Below are 23,023 nucleotides of genomic sequence, written 5' to 3'. Positions count from 1 at the left end.
ATGTACACATCATATATACTACGATATTAGTATCATCTTGAATAACATTTGTATCTTTAGAGATGAGAAGACCAAATTTTTATAAGATAAACATCACTTTATATATCAACAGTGACTTGATTTACAGTAGATGGCAATTGATAGATGAAAATGTATATACTTTGAGAACCATAACGTAATAAACATTTTGAAGTCACCACGTGGAAGCCACCCTTTACTCAAGTGATGATTCTTCATTTTAGGCAACCAAAATTTGATAACACATGGACTACATTTGTTAGTCATCTGTAACTTTGCCTTCAATTCATATCATAGTTCATTTTTGGGGAAGTTATAGAAAGGGGTTTGCAAGAATGGAAAAGGAGGATAACCTGTCTAAGAATAACGAGAAACTTGTTGTTGCTTTTGGAATGACAAGGTTATATAAGGGAAGCACCATATGAATTGTAAATAATTCAAGAGTGTGCAAAGATTGTCACTGTTTTATGAAGTCGATATCTAAAGTCTACGAATTGGATATTGTGGTTAAGGATAGAAGTCGATTTCATTCTTTCAGAGAGGGATCTTGCTCTTGCAGTGATTGTTGGTGAGTGATGATTGATGGTCTGATCATAATAAAATAGCAACAGTATTTGCAGTTCTAAGGGAGTACAGTGCAATCTTTCTCAAGAATATCATAAGGATTATTCGCTACTTTTATCCGGCGTTACATGTTCTTCGTAAAAGATGTGTGTTAGAGGAATTGTCAAGAGAACCGGCTCAGGTATGTTAAGGCTAAGCTCTTTTTTTACGTATATTTTGCTAGTCTCGCAAATTGTGTATATTTTTCTAGTGTTGTAAGTTATAATATCCTCCTTATCGGGATTTCATATTCAGTTGAGTATTTTCTTCTTCCAGTCAAGAGAGCAGAGAAGTTGATATATATATATATATACAGTATTAAAAGTATTTTCATTACCATCAAGCTATAATCGATGGGCAGGCCTCTATTGGGCAACCTCTGATCAGATGGTAAGTTATATACCAATCCTACTGTGGCCGAGCGCCTATGAGCGAGCCCAGTTGGTCGAGATACAGAGCCTAGTATGGCCGAACGCTTATGAGCGAGCCTACTACGGCAGATCAGATATATACGTATCGAGCCTACTATGGCCGAGCGCTTATGAGCGAGCCCAGTTGGTCGAGATACAGAGCCTAGTATGGCCGAGCGCTTATGAGCGAGCCTACTACAGTAGAGCAGATATATATATGTATACCGAGCCTTATAGGGCCGGACAACTATTTTACTTACTATATTGAGAGAATTGAGTCAGTATCAGCAGGTAAGCATATCTTCAGATTATCTTTGACTTCCAGCTACTTGTAGTTATTATATTATCAGATCAGTTTCAGCTTTCATCATATTGCCTTACATACTCAGTACATTATTTCGTACTGACGTCCCTTTTCTGGGGGCGCTGCATTTCATGCGTGCAGGTCAGACAGACAGACGAGTAGGCCTTTTTAATAAGTATTGCCCGAGCTCAGCTTGATCGGTACGCTCCATGCCTTTCGGAGTTTCCGGGTCTAGAGCCTTATGTATATCTTGTATATATACGTATATATGTCATGAGTAGGTCGGATAGCTGTTCCGATCATAGTATATCCATTAGTAGAGGCTTGTAGACATATCATGTCAGTTAGTACAATATGTCGGGCTTTCAGGCCTTGTATGTATTTTTGGTTGGTTTGTCAGCTGTAATAATTATGACGGCCTTGTCGGCCCAGTTTTATGTTGACATTTAATCAGCATTCGCAGTCGTCTTGCAATGTGGCTCATGGCCAAAGTATGACATCATATGTTCAGAGTCCCTTTGTTGCAAGTTGGTACGCAATGGTAGGTCAGGCATTGGGTGCCGGTCTCGCCCCCAAGTTCGGGTCGTGATAAAAGTGGTATCAGAGCAGTTCTGTCCTAGGGAGTCTACAAGCCGTGTCTAGTAGAGTCTTGTTTATGGGTGTGTCGTGCACCACACTTATAAGCAGGAGGCGACAGGGCATTTAAGATTGTCACTCTTTCTTCTTATTCTAGATCGTGTGGTAGAGCTCACTTATAAGAATTCAAGTCCTGAACTTCTATTTTTATTCGTAATAAGACAATGCCTACGTTCAGAAAGATGATCGATAAGAGATATAACTGTGGAAGTGTTGAATTAGAGGAATTCGACTTTGTATCATGCTTATGATAAGTAAATGTGAGATCTTCAGCAGATCATGTATGTATTGAAAGGTGTACGCCTCTTGCTAAGAAACCTTAAGGCAAGAATGCCTAACAGCCTTTATGGTGAAAGAAAATGAGAGATTAAGAAGATAAATACAAGTTTCAACAAGCAAAAGAAGCAAGATAAAGAATGGTACGAGGCGCCCAATTAACAAAGGTTAATAGTGTTTATAATTCAAGAAGAAGCACATAAGCTTTTTGAGTTATATTCAATAGTAACAGAGGTATATACAATCGGTCGCACCCATTCCAGATATGCCCTATGGGGGTTAATAGAAGTAGTATAAAAAAATATGATGGATGAATTATTTGTGACAGTTGACATTTCCCAAGGATATTGCAAATGTGCTAATAGATCTCTTTGTGAGACACCCAGATGGTACACTTTAAAATAATACAGCCAGATATGAGTACTACAAAGACATGTACTATAATCCTTGACGGGATACAGATTACCTTAGTGTGGCTCGCGTCCCTAGTAAAGCGAGAACGTTAAGCAACTTGAAGAGCCACGGGAGGGAGCAAAGGGAAGCTAAAAGCAAAATAATGTCTTGTTCTAGTTTTCAGAATAAAGTGCTAGGCATAAATGTTGGTGGGAAATAAGAAAAGATTTAATGGAGCATTATGAGTAAGATGTGGTACATGGATGACAATGATAGATCAAAAGATGACAATATTACAAAACCTATAGTCAAATGAAGAAAGAGACGAAAGGTGATGGGCCTTAAGACAACAAAAGAGTATAGGCCATACAATCACATCCTCATTTCGAGAAATAAGTTCGCGACTCTAACATGATTAACAGAAGGAAAAGTTAGACCTAGTGTAATAGAAATCAGTATGGACTGGTGAATAAGATAAACTAAACATGAATAAGGTACTGAATGATTTGATAATAGTCAGCAACATGAGAATTTCAGATTTGCATCCGGCAATGATAGAATAAACAACAAAAGAAGATTCATGAGAAATTCAGAAAATGGTCATTCAGGAAGACGCTTCCTTAAAGCAAGCAATGCTAGCAAAGTTAAGCTTAAGGGATTGTATGTACCAGTTACATTAAGTGTCACTCTCAAGAGTAAGGGAATTTGTCATCCTTGGTATAGAAGGATTGCCGCAAGGCGAGTAAGTATCATTGATGTTTGAGAAACGACGCCAAAAATGAAGAGGTAAAACATCTATAGGTAGATCCTTGTGGCTTCAGCTATTAGTACACCCCTAAAGGGGGGAATATAGAGTGATGTGGCATTAAGTCAGAATTAAGTGGTTCTAGTGACTATGGAACGATAAAGGAAGAATGTGATAAATGAAAGAGGAATGAGATGACACTTATCCAAATCTTACAGATATGCTACGATTCAAGAATATTGTGCAAGCACGGCATCAAGGAGAGGAAGTAAAGGTTCCTGCCCGAGCTATTATTAATAAATAAAGAGCTAGTGCGAGACATAAGTTACGACAAAGGAAATAACCCAAGAAAGATTATGAGGAATACTAATATGAGAATGGGTCAACGAGTAGTTAGTAATTGGTTAGGAAGATCCCAGTTATGGCTAAACAGGAAGTTACAGACGAGTCATCAGATCGTGAAAGATAAATATAGTAGAACCCAACATGGAGAATTCAACCTCAAAGAATATCATTATAATACTTGAGATCTATTCAAACATGAGTCGGGGTAGTTAAAGGTACTGTATGAATATTACGGGGATAAAAAAAAGTGTCACTGGGAAGGCAGTCAAAATATCAGTTCAGAAGCAACCATACAAGCACAAGGGCATGGAAGTAAGCAATTACGAATGATTATTGGCAAGTAAGGACATCGAAAAGGTCCGTAATAACCTCACATCTTTACGAGTGTCAAGGGTTCTCCCTAAGTACTACAACGAAAGACTAGCTGAGGAGATAAGAAAGATAGCTTAAGCCTACATAAAGGCTGATCAGAAGGAAGAGGAAACTAAAGAATTACATCACCTAAGTAAATCAGGAGTCTGATTATTGGACCTAGCAAAATTATAGAAGTTGTGCTTGAGAACATGACAGAATCACTCTTAATATCAGATTTCAAGAGAAATAACACAACCACCATAGTCTATAATGGCTCTACAAGGAAGTCAGTTAGAAGAAGTACCAGCCTCATAAGAAGTCAGTACGAAGCTCCCATCGGATTGGGTATATACCAGAGGTGGGAGTATTATAATAGAGATTCAAGTTATGGACGTGAATTAAATCTAGGTGGAAGGGAGGTCACGAAAGAGATAGAAGATACGATGCAAGATTTTAAGGTAAGTGAGGTAAAAGTGAACAACGTACGAGATACTCAAAGGCAGAAGATCGTGAATAGTCCATACTTTAGATAGAAGGCTATAAGCATGGGGATCCTATAACCGAGAATGATAGCGGCATCGTCGGCGACATGTCTTCCAGCTTATGGTTTCTAAGTACTGAGAGGTCTAGTTAAGAGAGTAGAGAAAATTTTGAGACGATGTGATGTCTCGCTTGACGTTCCAGAATAACATAAGGGAATCTATGGTACAAGCAAGTTGAAGAAAAGTTTAAAAATAGATATGTATAGGTCGCCCAAGCTGGAATAAGCAACGAGAGTAAGCTGAGATTTGGTAATAGACCTCAACAACGATAAATTAAAGTAAGAGTTATGACAGTAAATTTATACGAATGGCTAAACGGACCTATGCGATGAGACATAACAATATTCGTGAATTCAACAAAGTATCGATCAAAGGGCTTCAGCATACCTATAGAAGCCCAAAGAGGCATCCTATTAAGCCTTGTATATACAAAGTAAGGCCTATAGATTGACTAAAAGATAAAAGGAAAAAAGAAAGATGAATCACATAAGTGCACTTACAAAGCCAGGGTCATATAAGCTGCATGATGAAAGGTAGTAATAGTTACGAGATTGGAATGAATCCGACTACAAGTTATGGTGTAAGAAGGAGGCCTAAGGGGGGAATGCCCTAGACTTTGGACTCATTCACATGACAGTCACCTAGATGGCAAGAGAATTTCTAAAGTATTCGAAAGATATAAGTTATGAAAATGATAAGTGCATCAGTCAACATTCGAGGACGAATGTTCCAAAGGGGAGAATAATATTACGTTCCACAGTATTACGTCGATGTTATGCCCTGCAGTAATATATCGCAGTGAAGTTACGCTTCGCGGTATTAAGTTACGACGATATTGCACCATGTAGTATTGTACGTTGAATTTGTCATAAGTTAATTGACATCAGTCCAAGGAAAAGATTATTTGGAGATTATAAGGATTATGCTATTTCAAACAAGTAATAAGTAAATTCGTAAAGGTGAGAGGGAAAGCAAGTCAAAGAAAATGAATTTTCGTCCAAGTTTGGCATGTTGAGATAAAATACAAACCGAGCATTAATACCCGGTATTTATGGACTAGTACCATGCAAGGTACCACATGGCCATGATAGTAAGGTATGTAAAATGTGTTAAAAGTGAGTAGTATTTTAAAGTAATTTGAGATAATTCTTAATTATTTGGTAATTGGTTAATTATTGGATTAGTGGGGGATTGATAAGTTTTGATATGCCTTAGTAAAGCAACATTTCGTATGAAAGTTTATTTTGGAAATACTACAAAGTATTTGATTGATAAATGTACACATCATATATACTACGATATTAGTATCATCTTGAATAACATTTGTATCTTTAGAGATGAGATGACCAAATTTTTATAAGATAAACATCACTTTATATATCAACAGTGACTTGATTTACAGTAGATGGCAATTGATAGATGAAAATGTATATACTTTGAGAACCATAACGTAATAAACATTTTGAAGTCACCACGTGGAAGCCACCCTTTACTCAAGTGATGATTCTTCATTTTAGGCAACCAAAATTTGATAACACATGGACTACATTTGTTAGTCATCTGTAACTTTGCCTTCAATTCATATCATAGTTCATTTTTGGGGAAGTTATAGAAAGGGGTTTGCAAGAACGAAAAGGAGGATAGCCTATCTAAGAATAACGATAAACTTGTTGTTGCTTTTGGAATGACAAGGTTATATAAGGGAAGCACCATATGAATTGTAAATAATTTAAGAGTGTGCAAAGATTGTCACAGTTTTATGAAGTCGATATCTAAAGTCTACGAATTGGATATTGTGGTTAAGGATAGAAGTCGATTTCATTCTTTCAGAGAGGGATCTTGCTCTTGCAGTGATTGTTGGTGAGTGATGATTGATGGTCTGATCATAATAAAATAGCAACAATATTTGCAGTTCTAAGGGAGTACATTGCAATCTTTCTCAAGAATATCATAAGGATTATTCGCTACTTTTATCCGGCGTTACATGTTCTTCGCAAAAGATGTGTGTTAGAGGAATTGTCAAGAGAACCGGCTCAAGTATGTTAAGGCTAAGCTCTTCTTTCATTTGGCATGATCTCATCATTACATTCATATCCCGGAATTTACGTATATTTTGCTAGTCTCGCAAATTGTGTATATTTTTCTAGTGTTGTAAGTTATAATATCCTCCTTATCGGGATTTCATATTCAGTTGAGTATTTTCTTCTTCCAGTCAAGAGAGCAGAGAAGTTGATATATATATATATATATATATATATATATATATTGTCTTGTTCCAGTCATGAGAGCATAGAATCTATATATACATTATTACAGTATTTTCATTACCATCGAGCTATAATCGATGGGCAGGCCCTATTGGGCAACCTCTGATCAGATGGTAAGTTATATACCGAGCCTACTGTGGCTGAGCGCCTATGAGCGAGCCCAGTTGGCCGAGATACAAAGCCTAGTATAACCGAGCGACTATGAGCGAGCCTACTACGACATAGCAGTTGTATATATACCGAGCTTACTGTGGCCGGGCGCTTATGAGCGAGCCTAGTTGGTCGAGATACAGAGCCTAGTATGGCCGAGCGCTTATGAGCGAGCCTACTACGGCAGAGTAGTTATATATATACCGATCCTACTATGGCCGAGCGCTTATGAGCGAGCCCAGTTGGTCGAGATACAGAGCCTAGTATGGTCGAGCGCTTATGAGCGAGCCTACTACAGCAGAGCAGATATATATGTATACCGAGCCTTATAGGGCCGGACAACTATTTTACTTACTATATTGAGAGAATTGAGTCAGTATCAGCAAGTAAGCATATCTTTAGATATTCTTTGACTTCCAGCTACTTGTAGTTATTATATTATCAGATCAGTTTTAGCTTTCATTATATTGTCTTACATACTCAGTACATTATTTCGTACTGACGTCCCTTTTTTGGGGGCGCTGCATTTCATGCGTGCAGGTCAGACAGACAGACGAGTATGCCTCTTCAATAAGTGTTGCCCGAGCTCAGCTTGATCGGTAAGCTCCATGCCTTTCGGAGTTTCCGGGTCTAGAGCCTTATGTATATCTTGTATATATACGTATATATGTCATGAGTAGGTCGGATAGTTGTTCCGATCACAGTATATCCATTAGTAGAGGCTTGTAGACCTATCATGTCAGTTAGTGTAGTATGTCGGACTTTCAGGCCTTGTATGTATTTTTGGTTGGTTTGTCAGCTGTAATAATTTGCGGCGTTGTCGGCCCAATTTTATGTTGACATTTAATCAGCATTCGCAGTCGTCTTGCAATGTGGCCCATGGACAAAGTATGACATCATATGTTCAGAGTCCCTTCGTTGCAAGTTGGTACGTAAGGGTAGGTCGGGCACTGGGTGCCGGTCTCGCCCCTAAGTTCGGGTCGTGACAAAAATATAGACATTTACCTCAATTTGTCACTTTACTATAATATGTTATGTTATTCGCATAAATATTTGGTGTGAGTATATTTTTTATAACTAGCCTTACGATACGTGTTGCGCGTGTACCCCGTTTTACTAAATATATATTTTTTTAAAATTACATAAATACTATAATAACTAACTACACCTGAGTTATAAAATAAGTTTAAGAAAAAATATGAGTTGCTAAAAATGATGATTTTGATTTTATTTAGCAATTCAATAAATGGAAAAATAATGACAATATAGAAGTCCTCAAATTCTATGTTCAAAGGCTAAAAGTATTGATCTGACATTTCACCTAGAGAATTACTATAAAGTTTTTTCAATGTAAAATCTATCTCTAGCGGGTAAAAATGTTGACCAACATATGATTTCAATAAATTCTAAAATTTAATTATATAACCACTTTATTAGAGCGTAAAAATCTAAGTCCCTCAATATGTTTAAGTAAAATGTCAAAATAAAAAGGCGACTACTACCTTGAGTCATAATGTTAACTACACACGTTTAAAATTCAAAATTGGGGTGGCATTAACTACCCCAATTAGGAAAATAATTAAATGACTATTCCTAAATAGTAAGACATTAACTAAATAAATATTCCTAAATATTAGGAAACTAATTAAATGACTATTTTGTCTAGTGTAAACTTTATATATATGGGGTTGAAAACATGAAACAAAAATTGTGTAAGAACTTTCCCCTTTTAAAAATGGGTAAATTTGAAAATTTCTACAAGTATGCATGTCAAGTTTGTTTAGTCAACTTAAGAGGAGTAGTATTTTCTTGACCAGTTGTTAGGTACAATATTTTTTCTCTTTTTCCTGCGTTTCCCTCTCTCTCACACCCTTGACTGAGCACTTAGAGCTATCTGGATTAGAATATGAAGATAATACTATGAGTTTGCCCTTAAAAGGGGAAAGGAATGGCACTTCAACTTAGAGTATTGTTCGATTTGAGAAAGGGTAAAAATTATTTTCGTTCTTCAAGTTTACCTTACAAATCAAACTCCTCCTCTAACACTAAACAATAAATATTATGTTCCTCTAAACTCAATTGTATTTTTAAATTACCTATTTTACCCCTAGCTTATCAGTCTTTCTCTATGAAGAGTAATGTTTATTGTTTAATGCTGGAGGAGGTGTTTAATTTTTCAGGTAAAGTTGGGGGATCAAAATGATTTTCACCCATTTGAGAAATAATCCTTTGTTTCTTTCTGAATTCTTAAACTAGGGGCAGAAAAGTTTGGTAATTAGTCTTTTTCTATCTCAAAATGTTCCATTACAGAGAGAGGAAAAAAGAGGAATAATATTTTACTCGTTTTAAAATCAATTACAGAAAAGTATTAAAAAAATCACTCTTTCATATCCTACTATCCTTCGTAGTTCTCTATGGATCATTCCATTACAAGAATAGGGGATAATAATCACAATAATTGATACAACGAATTCTAGCAACAAATGTCCAAATTTACTGCAATGTTTGTTTACCCTAAAATCCGACTAACAATTAAACTTGTGTTTTGATTTTAAAAATATGTGATTTAATCAAATACATATTGATAAACAAGGAATCAAATGTATAAATTAAACAGTAAAGTAAGTCAAATCAGTGTGCAAGCAAGTCTCGACCTCGAGCTAAGGCAGCCTCGAGGTGGGTCAGCGAGAATAATAAATTATAAGGCAATTCAGATGAATAGTAAGCAAGAAAGTAATGTATGTATATTCTTTTGTCAATGATTGATTCCGTTACAAATGAATGGGCTCCACTTTATATAATAGGAGAGTCTTAAATAAGGTACATTTTCATTTCTAGTAGGGAATCTTATTGGAAAGCTGTCTAACCACCTAGTACAAATCCGTTCCGGAATTTACGCCGTGATCTTAGGGCCGCTGCGGGAATCTCGCTCTTTCTATTATAAAATCGTAGCTATCATGATAAGAAATGATTTAATCCTCGATCCTCCGATTCCTCGATCATGATGTCAATCCCATGACGCCAGCGACAGAAGTAATTGAAGGGTCGTATCTGTATAGTTACCAAGGCCATTAATTGAGGGCGGCTGATGGTTGGCCATTAGCTTCCTCAAATCGTTGAAGCGACCACTATAAATCGGCCAATTTCTCAATCTTTACAAACACTTTCTCAAATCTTTACAAGCTTCTCCATTTTCTTTGAGTCCATCCTTCTCTTCAATTTGTAATTGTCACAACATCAACTTCTTCTCCTTTCTTGAACTCTACATCAGTGATGGCTAAAACATCTAAAACTGTCCCTCAGAAAGAAAAAGCCTCCTCATCATCACAATCGAACGGTTGTAGAACGCCGGTGGAAACTCGTATCGAGGAGTGCACTCCTAGGCCATGCGAGCTATCTTTCGATTTCAAAGTCGATAGGCCTACATCAGTTACAGGCCGATGTGATCCCATGTCCCGATACATCTACTCTATATCGGAAAACGATCTCGAGCAGGTGAAAAATGACTGCAATTGGGAGGATAAAGAGGTGGTGATTCCTTCCCTTGAGGAAGACATCACTATCCATGTGGAAGGGTACTTAAGTGTGTATACCTATCCTTTCACATAGGGTCCCGTAGACCCGATCATACTCGATTTCTGTCATCAATATCGGGTGACCATTGGCCAGATCTACCCTTCTTTCTAGCGCATTGTCATTTTGCTCAGGTATTTTTCGAGCAAGGTCAAGGGATATCTTTTACTCGACCATCTGATCAGGTTATACAACACTCACCTCTATCGAAATTGGTTGATAAAGCTCCAGCATTGGTCCACAAAGGCATTGTTCTCGAATATTGATTAGGATAAAGACCAAGGGTAGATGGCCGGTTCGTCCGAATCAAGACCTCTGACCTAATTCATGTCGAAAGAATGCCACTCCCCGAGGAATGGACCATGAAACGTAAGTACAACTCCATCGATGATGCTCAGTATTTTGCTTTCTTTACTCTTCTTCGATCTTATTTATTTTTTATGGTGCAGCTTCCCTTGGCTTCCTGGTGCAATTCCGGACATCGCAGGTTGGGTTCGACAAAGGCCTCCACCTCTTTACATGCTGAACGATGTTGGCGCGATTAGGGGTCGGTGGAAAGCTAAAAACTATGATGAGTTCCTTTGTTCATATGTTGATGTTTCTCTGTAAAATACTTATTTTTGGTTATATAGGCCACAGAGACAATGTTGTTATGAGGCCGCCTCCGCCCGGTGAAGAGGAGAGATCCCGAAGCCAACCAAAGAGAAGAAAAGGAAAAGGGCTTCGCCATTAAGTACCCCAAAGACCAGGAAAAATAGGGCTCGAAAGCCTAGGGCCGAACCTACAGCCTTGTCTGCTGATGTGGTCCAACAACTTTAGGATGATGAGGAAGAAGGAGAGGACTCCGACTGGTTGATGATAGCTCGGAAGAGGGGAAGCACTGAAGCTTCAAAGGCTGTTAAACCGGCGGTGGCTGATACGGTCAATCTCGAACCGAAGAAATCTCAGAGGGGAGCTCGAGCAGAGTCCCCGAGCCATCGGGTGATAAAAGCGCACCTCGCCATGAAGAACGTCTGGTGGGTAAGCCCGAAGGGCCTAATTTTGAGGCCCCTCAAAGAGAAGAGAATGTCCCAAGTGACTCACTTGGGATAATTAACATAGATGGATCGTCGTCTGGCCCTATTTTCTCTGAAGGGTGATTCCGAGATGCCCGGGATATGAATACTCCCGATGTGGGGACAACCCACGAAGGGAATGATATTTTCCAGGGGTGCTTTGCGGGGGTCGAAGATGGTCCCGCCCCGGATACTTCGTTTATTTTTGACGAGGCCTAGCGGCTTCTTAAAGAAGTAAGTTTCTGCCTCCATAATTATGCTTGTGTTTTATTCTCATTTTTCCAAGTCTGGCATTTATCCTTTGTGTGAAGGCCATGACGCTCCATTGAGAAGCGTTTTCCAAATCTTGATCCGAGCTTGCTCGATGCAAGGCCGAACTCAAAGAAGCTCGTGGAAGAGAGGGACAACCTCAAACTCCTCTACGATCAAAAAGAGGAGGAGATCAAGGACCTTCGAGCCGAACTGATGAAGGCTCATCGAGAATAGACTGAGCTCATTGAGCAGGTAATGTAACTTTTTGGGAGTTTGTTACTTGTTCATTTGACTTAGCGATTAACATTTCGACTTTGCAGGCCTAGCCAAAGGGTGAGCTGGTGGAGCAGCTTCGAGATGAGGTCAAAGAGAAAGAGGCCGAGAACCTTGGGTGGAAGCAGCATATGGATCTTCTTGCCTCGGAGAAAGACACACTTCAGGCCCAACTAACTTCTATCGAATGCCAACTTTAAAATGTGAAGGGGGAAAGCTTGGCCCAGAGCCGAAAGATTGAGGACATCGAAGCTAAGTCAGCCGCCGAACTTGCAAAGGCAAAATCTGAGGCGGAGGCATTTGTGGCCTCTTATCGAGCTGACGCTGATGCTGCCAACATTCGGGCACAAGAGATCTCTATTGCTGCTGAAGTCAAATTTTTGTGCACTATCGATCACGCCAGGCGACAATCCCGGAGAGAGATTCTTGAGGAAGTGCACGCTCGTGGCTTCGACCTCTCAGCCGATATTGAAAATGCAAAAGCTTTGGAGTACGAGGCTACAACTTTACTCTTCGATGATGAAGACTCTGCTAGTGGTTCCAAAAGCGGAGGAGATGAGGATAAAGTCCCCGAGGAGAAGGTTCTCTAAGATGTGGCTCCTAAGGATGCGGCTCCCAAAGTAGACTAGGCCCTTAGGATTTGTTTTTTGTGTAAGGCCCCTTGTGGGAATTGTAAATACCTTCTATGTATAAAAAATTCCTTTTCTTTCTGCTCCATTTCCAATTTGTTGTAAAGTCTGCTTTGTTTTTGTCTTGTGAAATTTTTTGATGTTATAACTTCAATAATCGAGTGAGCACTGGCTCAGACTCAGAGTAAAACAAAACCTTAGATTTTTTAGCAATCAATGGGCAAGCTTTGAACTTACAATATAATACCTCTTAAGGTTTTTTGATGAATCCTCGAGCTATATATAAGTCGATTTTATGCGAGCTCAGGATGGTGGGACCCTTAGGTACGAGTTGAGTGAGAACAAGGTCTCGAACTCTAAATGTTTTGGCCCTTAGGTTCTTTTAGGGTGGGCCGATACGGCCATTGAAAGATGGCTATTATTTCCCCCTTTTGTCTTAAAAGACTTAGTAAAAATTTCTTTATGCCTTAGCATGTATTTTTTATCCATTGGGTTTTTTGGGGGTTCCAATGTCGATTGGAACCCCTTTGCCTTTTTGTGCCTTAGCACGTTTGTGTTAGAATAATTTGATACCTCTTAAGGTTTTTCGATGGCTGATTTTATTGAAACCCTCTTTAGTGATTTTGCCGGGGATAACCTTTTAATCGGTTTTTTCGAAGTATTTTGAGGCCTGTTGTTTATTGCAGAATTAGGACGTCTCCGAGCCGCGTTATTTCAGCTGTAGCCTTTATTTCAGCCATATCCTTTAGGATGGTCGTAGCCTTCGGGTATGCCTCTTGGACTTATTTCCCGATAATATTTTGAACTTGTCCGAAATGTCAGTTCCCGAGTATGATGGCCTTGGACTTTATGTCGAGGGATGCCTCTTTGAGGTCTTATGAATCCGACTGTCGATGACAGTCCCCGAGTATTCGAGGTGTATTTGCGTTTTGGCCCTTGAGCCATTTCTCACAGAATCACAAGTATGGAGCTTGTATAGCAGCAAATATCTTTGAGACACAAAGTGTTTGATATAGAAAGAATGCTTCTTTGAATAATTCATACATGCGTACATGTTTTAACATCGGGACTCGACTATTCTATATGGACACGGTTCATCCGACCGTTTGGCCCATTACAAGGTTTTCCTATCGAGACCCTTTTTGGCTTGAAGTATTTTTCTAGAAAATATAACCTCCGAGGGTGATGCCCCCCAGTATTCGAGGTTGATTGAAAAGAAGCCTTGAATACTGTTGAATTTTCCTTAGGTAGCACATAGTTGTTGACTCGTTAAAAACCTCGCCTAAAAAACCCACTTGGGATAAAACCCGATCTAAGGGGAAAAAAGTGCAATGCATGCTTTAAAATCCAATGTCTTCGTGTAGAAGGGTTCTCTCGATGTCTTCGATCGAACACCTGCAATGAGTTAGTATCAAATACAAATGGAAAAAGGGATAAAGTCATTCCTCAGCAAAAATATCGTTTATGTAGTGATACATTCCAATTGTTTGGCAATTGTCCACCCTCCATTATGTCGAGTTTGTAAGATCCATTTCCGATGACGCCGATAACTCAATATGGTCCTTCCCAATTTAGGCCTAGTTTCCCTTTGTTTGGGTCCCGAGTATTGAAAGTGACTTTCCTTAGAACTAAGTCCCCGATTCTGAAGTGGCAAAGGTTGGTTCTTCTATTGTAATATCTCTCGATTCTTTGCTTCTGTGCAGCCATCCGAACAAATGCAGCTTCTCGTTTTTCATCTAATAATTCAAGGCTAGTATTCATAGACTCATAATTTGATTCCTTCGTTGCATGTCAAAATCTGGCGTTGGGTTCCCCGACCTTAACGGGAATTAAGCCTCGGAGCCATATACTAAGGAGAACGGAGTTTCCCTTGTGCTGGACTTTGATGTCATTCGATAGGCCCAAAGAACTTCGGTATAACTTCTCTCTATTTCCCCTGGCGTCGTTCAACCTTTTCTTTAAGTTTTGAATGATAGTCTTGTTTGTCGATTCGGCTTGTCCATTCCTACTCGGGTGATATGGAATTGATAAGATCCCTTTTACTTTGTGTTCTTAGAGGAACTCCGTTACCTTGCTACCGATGAACTGTTTTCCGTTGTCGCATATAATTTCGGCAGGTATCCTGAATCGACACACGATCTGATCCCAGATGAAATCTATAACTTCATTTTCTCTGACCTTCTCGAAGGCCTGTGCTTCCACCCATTTTGAAAAGTAGTCAGTCATAAAAAAATGAATTTAGCTTTACCTAGGGCCGTTGGTAGAGGGCCGATGATGTCCATTCCCCATTTCATGAATGGACATGGAGGCAGGACTGAATGATGATGCTCTCCGGGTTGATGAATCGTCGGTGCAAACCTTTGACATTTATCATATTTTCTAACAAACTCCTTAGTGTCTTTTTCCATGCTATCCCAGTAATACCCTGCTTTAACAATTTTATGAATCAAAGACTTAGTGCCGGAGTGGTTTCCACAAGTTCCTTCGTGAATCTCTCGTAAAACATAATCGGTGTCCCCTGGCCCTAAACATACCGCCAATGGTCCATCGAACTTCCTTCTGTATAATATTCCATCTTCATCCAATGTGAACCGATCATCCTTGGTTCGTAGGGCCCTCGACTCTTTATGGTCCGATGGGAGCTTTCTATTTTTTAAATATTCAATATATTTATTGAATATTTTAAGATATTAATTATTTGCAATGGTTATCAGATTATTTAGATACTTATTTAGCTAATCAAATGCTGCAAAGTAATAGCTAAGGTATGAAATTATGGTTCGTTTGGCGGGTGGTGTTAGCTGGATGCCAGACACATCTAGGGGGTAGTTTGGGACGTGACAGCTTACCTCCATGCCCTTGTGCTTGTAAGGTTGCTTCTGAACTGCTATTTTGACTGTCTTCCCAGTGGCACTCTGTTTTATTCCCATAACATTCATACGGTACCTTTAACTACCCCGACTCCTATTTGAATATATCTCAAGTATTTATAATGACATTATTGCAAGGCTGAATTCTCCATGTTGGGGTTCACTATATTTATCTTGCATGATTTGTTGATTTGTCTGTGACCTCTTGTCTAGTCATGACTAGGCTTTTTCTGAATCAACTACTAACTACTCGTTGGCCCATTCTCATATCCATATTTCGCGTAATCTTTCTTGGGTTATTTCCTTTGTCTTAACTTACCTCACGTACTGGCTCCTTATCTATCAACACATCCTGGATGGGAACCCTTACTTCTTTTTCTTGATGTCGTGCTAACATAATGTTCTGGAATCATAGCATATCTATAACATTTAAATAAGTGCAATCTCATCCCTTTCTCATACTTATCGCATTCTTCCATTATCATTCCATAGTTACTAGATTCAGTTAATTCCGACTTAATACCATACCATTCCATATCCCCCCTCCCTTTAGGGGAGTACTAAGAGTTGGAGCTATGACGACCTCCTATTGGTGTTTTTGATGTCGGCCATTATCAAATCACTCAGTCCCTAATCCATGTTTAGTTTATCAGCCCATATTGATTTCTATTACCCTAGAGGTCTAGCTTTTCCTTCTGGTAGTCGCGTTGGAGTCACGAACTTATTTCTCGAAATGAGAATATGACTTTATGACGTAACTCTTGTGTTGCCTCAAGGCCTGTCACCTATCCTCTTTTCCTTCACTTGACTATAGACGTAGTAATATTGTCATCTCTTGACCTACCGTTGTCATCCATGTATCACATCTTACTCTTAATACCTCCATTAGCTCTTTTCTTATTTTCTGCTAACATCTCTGTCTATCACTTTATTCTGAAAACTTCAACAAGATATTCTTTTGCTTTTATCTCTCTTTTGCTCCATCCACTGGCTCTTCAGGTTGCCTAGCATTTTCTCTCTACTAGGGACGAGAGCCATACTAAGATAATATTTATCCCTTCAAGGCTTCCAGTGCCTATCTTTATAGCACTCATATCTAGTTGTACTACTTTAGAGTGTACCATCTGGGTGTCTCACAAGGAGATTTTGTTAGCACACTTACAATATCCTTCGGAAATGTCAACTAACACAAGCAATCCAACCATCATTTTAGGTTACTCTAACCCCAGTCGATTCCCGATATTTGTCCTTCTCTAAACTATTTCTGTTAGCTCCTATGGAGGATAATTGACATGGGTATGACTAATTGTACAAACCTCTGTTACAATTGAAGGTATCTCAAAATGCTTATATTTCTATGTTTGAATTGTAAATACTGTTAATTAATAGGGTACCTCGTACGTTACTTCACCTTGCTTCTTTTACTTGCTGAAACTTGTGTCTACCTTCTGATTCTCTTATTCCTTTTTACCGTAAGAGTGGATAGACAGTTTTGCCTTAGGGATCCTCATCAAGAAACTACACGCCTTAGTACACACATGATCTGCTGAATACCTCAAATTTATCCATCATAAGCATGATGCAAGAATCGAGTTCCTCTAACTCAACTCTTCCACAGTTGTATCTCTTACCAACCGTCTTTCTGGATGTAGGCATCCTCGTATTATGAATAAGATAGAGTTAGGAAATTGAGTTCTTACAATTGAGCTTTATGACACAATCTAGAGTAAGAAGAAAGAGTGACAATCCTAAATGCCTTGTAGCCTCCTGTTTATAAGTGTGGTGCACGACACACCCGTAAACAAGACTCTAATAGACATGACTTGTAGACTCCCTAGGACAAAACTGCTCTGATAGCACTACTGTCATGACCCAAAATAATGGGTCGCGATGGGCACCTGGTACCTTACTCAACCGAGTACCAATATAACGTATCTTTTCATGTCATATTATCATAGATAACTGAGCTGGAAGGCTACATGAGATGAGTAGAATACAACATGTAATACCAACTTATACATAAGACATACGAGCCAATAAGACCAAAGTAACCACTCGTATACTGAACATAGGACGATAAGGCCATACATTTTTTTACGTACATGACATATGTCTACAAGCCTCTAAGAATAAGAATACATCATTTTTATAAAGGTTGGGACAGAGTTCCGCCATACCAAACAATACACGTCTAAATCGTACTAACCAAACAAGCAACCCCGAAGCAAATGGAGCGCACCAGCATCTTCCACTGAGCCGATAGCCTACTTGGAGGTCTCTCGACCTGTCTATCGGGACCTGAAAGCATGAAATGCAGCGTCCCCAGCCAAAAGGGACGTCAGTACGAATAATTTACCGAGTATGTAAGGCACACATAAATAAGTACATAACAGACATAGAAGAAATATAGAGTAAATGACTCAAGCTGTAAGCCTGGATAACTCTGTAAATCATAAAATAATTATAGTGTTATGCATATGCGTATGAATGTCATGTCGTGTATAGATACATGTTTCATAACATCATCAGGCCTCTGAGGGCATCTCATCATATCATCTCGGCCACTGTGGGCAAAATCATCAATGTATACTAGCTAACAAGGTGGTGATGCGTATATAATGCCGTAATATTTTCCCACATCCCATATACATATATACACGTATATAACGTTGTCTGGTCATAGGTCAATGTAAATGAATGCAATGCAATGCATGATAAGTACGTCAATAAAATCTTTCCGAACGTTATAAGACCATTATACCTCTGATTTATATCATGAAACAAATTTTATCAACTTACATATTTTTGGAGACCCCTGAACAGACGATAGAGTAATAACACATATGGGAATTCAAGAACATAGACATCTCTAATACTTCTATGAATAGAGTTATTTATTAAATTTGTGCATTTGCTCGTTTCGTTCGTATTGTATAGATCATGCCAAAAAGAAAGAAGGGATAGCCTTAACATACCTGAGCCGATCCTCTAGACAATCCTTCTAACATACGCCAATTGCGACAAAATACGTAACAACGAGATCGAAATAGGGAACAATCTGTATGAAATACCCGAAACAATAACGTTGCAATTTGGAAAAATAATCGTTGTTGAAACTCTTTCCTTAAGAGATAAGAAATAACCTTAGAATCAAATGTTACTTTTGCTTAAATAACAATAGAAGGAAGGTAAGGAATCTTGATTGGAATCCTCAGTAGAAACGTTATTATCTTGCTTTCTCAAGTGACTTTGAAGATAGTTTTTAATTAGGAAAGTTATCCTTACTCATTCGGTGTCCTTACCTAATTAATGCTTGGTGTCACATTTCTTTCAAAGTGTGACACTTTGCATTATTTAGTACTTAGTCACTAAATTGATAGGGGTGCTTGCCACGTTGGATGAGGGTTAAATCTTATCTCACTTTTTAATTAATTACCCAATAATTAACCAATTATCTCAAATTACTTAAAATACTACTCACTTTTAATAAACTTTATGTACCCTACAATCATGGTCATGGAGTACCTTGTGTAGTACTAGTCCATAAATACCGGGTATTTTAACTCGGGCCGTATTTTATCCCAAAATGTCAAACTTCGACGAAAATTTATTTTCTTTGACTTGACTCCCCTCTCACCTTCATGAATTTACTCACTACTTGTTTGAAATGACATAATCCTTATGATCTCCAAATAATATTTTCCTTGGACTGATGTCAATTACCTTACGACAAATTCAACGTACAATACTATAAGGTACAACATCGTTGTGATTTAATACTGCAAAGCATAACATCATCATAATGTAATACTGCAAGGCGTAACATTATCGTAATGTAATACCGCAAGACGTAACATCATCGTAATGTAATGCTGCGGGACATAGTATCGACGTAATATTGTGGGGCGTAACACACTCGAACCATGGCTTTAATTTTCTAGATGCGCTTATTAATGCAAGTGCTAATTTCTCTAAGTGTGGATACCTAGTTTCAGCATCTTCTAAGGTCCGACTTACGTAATAAATAGGAAACTGCGTACCTTTTGCTCTTCTCAAACTAGTACACCACTTACTGTTATTTTAGACACTGCCAAGTATAAGTACAACTTCTTTTTTGCCTTCGGAGTGTAGAGCAGAGATGGGCTTGATAATTATCACTTTAATTCCTCCAATGCTTGCTGACATTTCGGGGTCCATGCGAAATCATTTTTCTTTTTGAGTAAGGAAAAGAACCTGTGGCTCCGGTCTGATGACCTCGAAATGAATCGGCCCAAGGAAGTTATACGTCCGGTTAGCCTTTGTATGGCTTTCACATTGTCTATGATGGTGATATCCTCGATGGCTTTAATCTTATCGGGGTTAATTTCGATTCCCCGATTTGATACTAGGAAGCCGAGGAATTTGCCCGAGTCGATCTCGAAGGCAAATTTTTCGGGGTTAAGTTTCATGTTGTACTTCATCAAGATTTCGAATATTTCCTGCAAATGAGTCAAATGGTCCTTTGCGCATAGGGACTTAACCAGCATGTCATCAATATAAACTTCCATTGACTTACCTATTTGTCCTTCAAACAACTTATTTACTAGGCGTTGGTAAGTAGCTCCTGTGTTTTTAGCCCAAACGGCATTACATTGTAACAGTATGTTCCATACTTGGTGATAAACGAGGTCTTCTCCTGGTCTTCCGGGTTCATCTGAATTTGATTGTTCCCGAAATAGGTATCGATAAAGGTAAGGATCTTGTGGCCAGCCGTGGTATCAATCATGCGATCGATATTAGATAGTGGAAAAGAGTCTTTAGGGCATGCCTTGTTTAAATCCTTGTAATCTACGCACATTCTAAGTTTATTCCCTTTTTTAGGGACTACGACTACATTGGCTAACCATTTGGGGGTATTTTACCTCCCGAATGGACCCTATTTTAAGAAGTTTAGTTACCTCATCCTTTATGAATGTGTGCTTCACCTCGAAGTAGGGCCTTCTCTTTTGCTTCACCGGTTTGAACATGGGGTCGAGGCTTAGTCGATGTGTTGTTATCTCCGGTGAGATCCCTATCATGTCTAAATAGGACCAAGCAAAAAAATCCATGTAATTTATAAGAAATTGAATAAGTTTTTTCCTAAGTTCGGGGGTTAACCCTGGTTTCCAGGTATACCTTTCGTTCGGGTAGTTACTCGACCAGTATCACATGTTCCAGCTTCTCGACCATTGACTTGGTTGCATCTGATTCTTCAGGAACAATAAAAGTTCGAGGAGTAATGAAATCCTCTTCTTCTTTTTCTTCTTCTTTGATTACCTGTTTCTCCGATTTGATCGAGGCTGGGGACGGTGATTGCTATTTGGCCATCTGCTTATCTTTGGTGCTCAATTTTTTTGAGGTCGAATGTGCTGATATCGGCATCACCTCATCGACTAGAAACATTTCCTTTGCAGCATGTTGTTCCCCGTAAACTGTTTTCACACCATCCATTGTTGGGAATTTCATCATTTGATGAAGGGTCGACGGTACTGCCCTCATGTTGTGGATCCATGGCCTTTTGAGCAGAACACTATATCTCATGTCGCCTTTATGACATGGAATTTTGTATCTTGGATGGTCCCGACCACGTTTACCGGTAGGATTATCTCCCCCTTCGCTATTTCACTTGCCATGTTGAAGCCGTTTAGGACTCAAGATGCAGGCACAATTTGGTCCTGCAGGCCGAGCTGCTCTACGACCCTCGATCTGATTATATTTGATGAGCTACCTAGATCCATTACAACACGTTTAACTTGAATTTTATTTAACAAAATAGAAATTACCAGGCGTCGTTATGCGGTTGAGAAATGCCTTCCGCTTCTTCGTCATTGAACGATAAGATGCCTTTGGGCACATAATCCCGAGTCTGCTTTTCTCTGATGATCGACACCTTGGTACATTTGAATATAGGACCTTGCGGGACGTCGACCCCGCCGACGATCATGTGAATAACATGCTGAGGTTCTTCCTACTCGTTCTTTCTGTTGGCATCTCTTTCTCTGAAGTGATTCTTAGCTCGATCACTGAGGAACTCTCGAAGGTGGCCCTCGTTGAACAATCGAGCTACCTCCTCCCTCAGTTGTCTGCAGTCTTCGGTCCTATGGCCATGTGTGTAATGATATTTACACATCAAGTTTGGGTTCATCTAAGAAGGATCGGTCTGTATAGGTCTAGGCCACCAGGTGTCTTTGATCCTTCCGATGGACGACACAATCCTCGATGCCTCGGCACTAAAATTATGCTCCGATAACCGAGGTGCTTCGGTAGGATCGACATGCTTATCAAAACCACTCTTGCTCATAAGTCCCCTAGAATTTTGTCCTCGATCGTTCCTCCGATCATTCCGGGAAGGGTTGTGTCCCGAACCATTGTTCCTTCGATCCGAGGTATATGGTTGATATTGCTCCCTGTTCGACCTTGGTTCCCTATCGATGTCTCTCTGTGTTTTAACCGCTAGCCTATTTGGATGTACTAAACCGGAAGGGGCTCCTAATTGGTCGTTCTCAACCATGATCTTCGATTGATATCGGTTGTGCACATCTGCCCAGGTTACAGCTGGATACTCGACCAAGGTTTGTTTCAATTGTCGTGAGGCTATCGAACTCCGCTCGTTTAACCTTTGGGTGAAAGCCTGAACGGCCTAATCATCTGTGACCGGTGGCAACTCCATTCGTTCCATTTGAAATCGGGATACGAACTCCCTTGGCATTTCATCACCCCTCTGTCTTATCTTAAAAATGTCTGATTTCCTTGTTGTGACCTTTATGGCCCCAACGTGCGCCTTCACGAAAGCGTATGCTAACATAGTAAATGAGTCGATAGAATTCGGTGGCAAGTTGCGATATCAAATCATTGCTCCGTTTGACAAAGTTTTCCCAAAATTTTTCAACAAAACCGACTCGATCTCATCATTATTTAAGTCGTTTCCTTTAATCCTGCATGCGTACGAAGTGATGTGTTCATTAGGATCGCTCATCCCGTTGTTTTAAAGATATGTGATTTAATCAAATACTGATTGATAAACAAAGAATCAAATGTATAAATTAAAGAGTAAAGTAAGTCAAACCAATGTGCAAGCAAGTCTCACCCTCGAGCTAAGGCAACCTTGAGGTGGGTCAGCGAGAATAATAAATTACAAGGCAATTCAGATGAACAGTAAGCAAGAAAGTAATGTATGTATATTCTCTTGTCAATGATTGATCCCCGTAACAAATGAATGGGCTCCCCTTTATATAGTAGGAGAGTCCTAAATAAGGTACATTTTCATTTCTAGTAGAGAATCTTATTAGACAGTTGTCTAACCACCTAGT

The sequence above is a fragment of the Nicotiana tabacum genome, chromosome 11 (genome assembly GCF_000715075.1).
Source record: "Nicotiana tabacum cultivar K326 chromosome 11, ASM71507v2, whole genome shotgun sequence".
Lineage (NCBI taxonomy): Eukaryota > Viridiplantae > Streptophyta > Magnoliopsida > Solanales > Solanaceae > Nicotiana > Nicotiana tabacum.
The sequence above is the reverse complement of the archived record's forward strand: the minus strand, read 5'-3'. Positions refer to the sequence as shown.